This window comes from Musa acuminata, unplaced genomic scaffold, assembly GCF_036884655.1.
Source record: "Musa acuminata AAA Group cultivar baxijiao unplaced genomic scaffold, Cavendish_Baxijiao_AAA HiC_scaffold_1126, whole genome shotgun sequence".
In the NCBI taxonomy this organism is placed as follows: domain Eukaryota; kingdom Viridiplantae; phylum Streptophyta; class Magnoliopsida; order Zingiberales; family Musaceae; genus Musa; species Musa acuminata.
In genome coordinates this window covers 2026126-2028625 of record NW_027021339.1, presented here as the reverse complement: position 1 = coordinate 2028625, position 2500 = coordinate 2026126, and positions in this window count along the sequence as shown.

Sequence of the window (2500 nt, the reverse complement as noted above, 5' to 3'; positions counted from 1 at the left end):
ACGGGCCAAAACTGGCCATTTTTGGCTGCGCGAGCGAGCAGCGAGCGGCGGACAGCGAGCGAAGCGAGAGGCATCACCGTCCCTGCTATACGAAAGCCCCATCCAGCCCTGTGCCACCCGGGGGGTTCCAGGGTGCTGAGATGGCTGACATTTTGCTCCGCTCAAGATGGTCACCGCGCAACGCAAAAACAGGCCAAAAACTGGCCAAAACGGGCCAAAACTGGCCATTTTTGGCTGCGCGAGCGAGCGGCGAGCGGCGGACAGCGAGCGAAGCGAGAGGCAGCACCGTCCCTGCTATACGAAAGCCCCATCCAGCCCTGTGCCACCCGGGGGGTTCCAGGGTGCTGAGATGGCTGACATTTTGCTCCGCTCACGACGGTCACCGCGCGACGCAAGAACAGGCCAAAAACTGGCCAAAACGGCCCAAAAACGGGCCAAAACTGGCCATTTTTGGCTGCGCGAGCGAGCGGCGAGCGGCGGACAACGAGCGAAGCGAGAGGCAGCACCATCCCTGCTATACGAAAGCCCCATCCAGCCCTGTGCCACCCGGGGGGTTCCAGGGTGCTGAGATGGCTGACATTTTGCTCCGCTCACGACGGTCACCGCGCGACGCAAGAACAGCCCAAAAACAGGCCAAAACGGCCCAAAAACGGGACAAAACTGGCCATTTTTGGCTGCGCGAGCGAGCGGCGAGCGGCGGACAGCGAGCTAAGCGAGAGGCAGCACCGTCCCTGCTATACGAAAGCCCCATCCAGCCCTGTGCCACCCGGGGGGTTCCAGGGTGCTGAGATGGCTGACATTTTGCTCCGCTCACGACGGTCACCGCGCGACGCAAGAACAGGCCAAAAACAGGCCAAAACGGCCCAAAAACGGGCCAAAACTGGCCATTTTTGGCTGCGCGAGCGAGCAGCGAGCGGCGGACAGCGAGCGAAGCGAGAGGCATCACCGTCCCTGCTATACGAAAGCCCCATCCAGCCCTGTGCCACCCGGGGGGTTCCAGGGTGCTGAGATGGCTGACATTTTGCTCCGCTCAAGATGGTCACCGCGCAACGCAAAAACAGGCCAAAAACTGGCCAAAACGGGCCAAAACTGGCCATTTTTGGCTGCGCGAGCGAGCGGCGAGCGGCGAACAGCGAGCGAAGCGAGAGGCAGCACCGTCCCTGCTATACGAAAGCCCCATCCAGCCCTGTGCCACCCGGGGGGTTCCAGGGTGCTGAGATGGCTGACATTTTGCTCCGCTCACGACGGTCACCGCGCGACGCAAGAACAGGCCAAAAACTGGCCAAAACGGCCCAAAAACGGGCCAAAACTGGCCATTTTTGGCTGCGCGAGCGAGCGGCGAGCGGCGGACAGCGAGCGAAGCGAGAGGCAGCACCGTCCCTGCTATACGAAAGCCCCATCCAGCCCTGTGCCACCCGGGGGGTTCCAGGGTGCTGAGATGGCTGACATTTTGCTCCGCTCACGACGGTCACCGCGCGACGCAAGAACAGCCCAAAAACAGGCCAAAACGGCCCAAAAACGGGACAAAACTGGCCATTTTTGGCTGCGCGAGCGAGCGGCGAGCGGCGGACAGCGAGCGAAGCGAGAGGCAGCACCGTCCCTGCTATACGAAAGCCCCATCCAGCCCTGTGCCACCCGGGGGGTTCCAGGGTGCTGAGATGGCTGACATTTTGCTCCGCTCACGACGGTCACCGCGCGACGCAAGAACAGCCCAAAAACAGGCCAAAACGGCCCAAAAACGGGCCAAAACTGGCCATTTTTGGCTGCGCGAGCGAGCAGCGAGCGGCGGACAGCGAGCGAAGCGAGAGGCATCACCGTCCCTGCTATACGAAAGCCCCATCCAGCCCTGTGCCACCCGGGGGGTTCCAGGGTGCTGAGATGGCTGACATTTTGCTCCGCTCAAGATGGTCACCACGCAACGCAAAAACAGGCCAAAAACTGGCCAAAACGGGCCAAAACTGGCCATTTTTGGCTGCGCGAGCGAGCGGCGAGCGGCGAACAGCGAGCGAAGCGAGAGGCAGCACCGTCCCTGCTATACGAAAGCCCCATCCAGCCCTGTGCCACCCGGGGGGTTCCAGGGTGCTGAGATGGCTGACATTTTGCTCCGCTCACGACGGTCACCGCGCGACGCAAGAACAGGCCAAAAACTGGCCAAAACGGCCCAAAAACGGGCCAAAACTGGCCATTTTTGGCTGCGCGAGCGAGCGGCGAGCGGCGGACAGCGAGCGAAGCGAGAGGCAGCACCGTCCCTGCTATACGAAAGCCCCATCCAGCCCTGTGCCACCCGGGGGGTTCCAGGGTGCTGAGATGGCTGACATTTTGCTCCGCTCACGACGGTCACCGCGCGACGCAAGAACAGGCCAAAAACTGGCCAAAACGGCCCAAAAACGGGCCAAAACTGGCCATTTTTGGCTGCGCGAGCGAGCGGCGAGCGGCGGACAACGAGCGAAGCGAGAGGCAGCACCATCCCTGCTATACGAAAGCCCCATCCAGCCCTGTG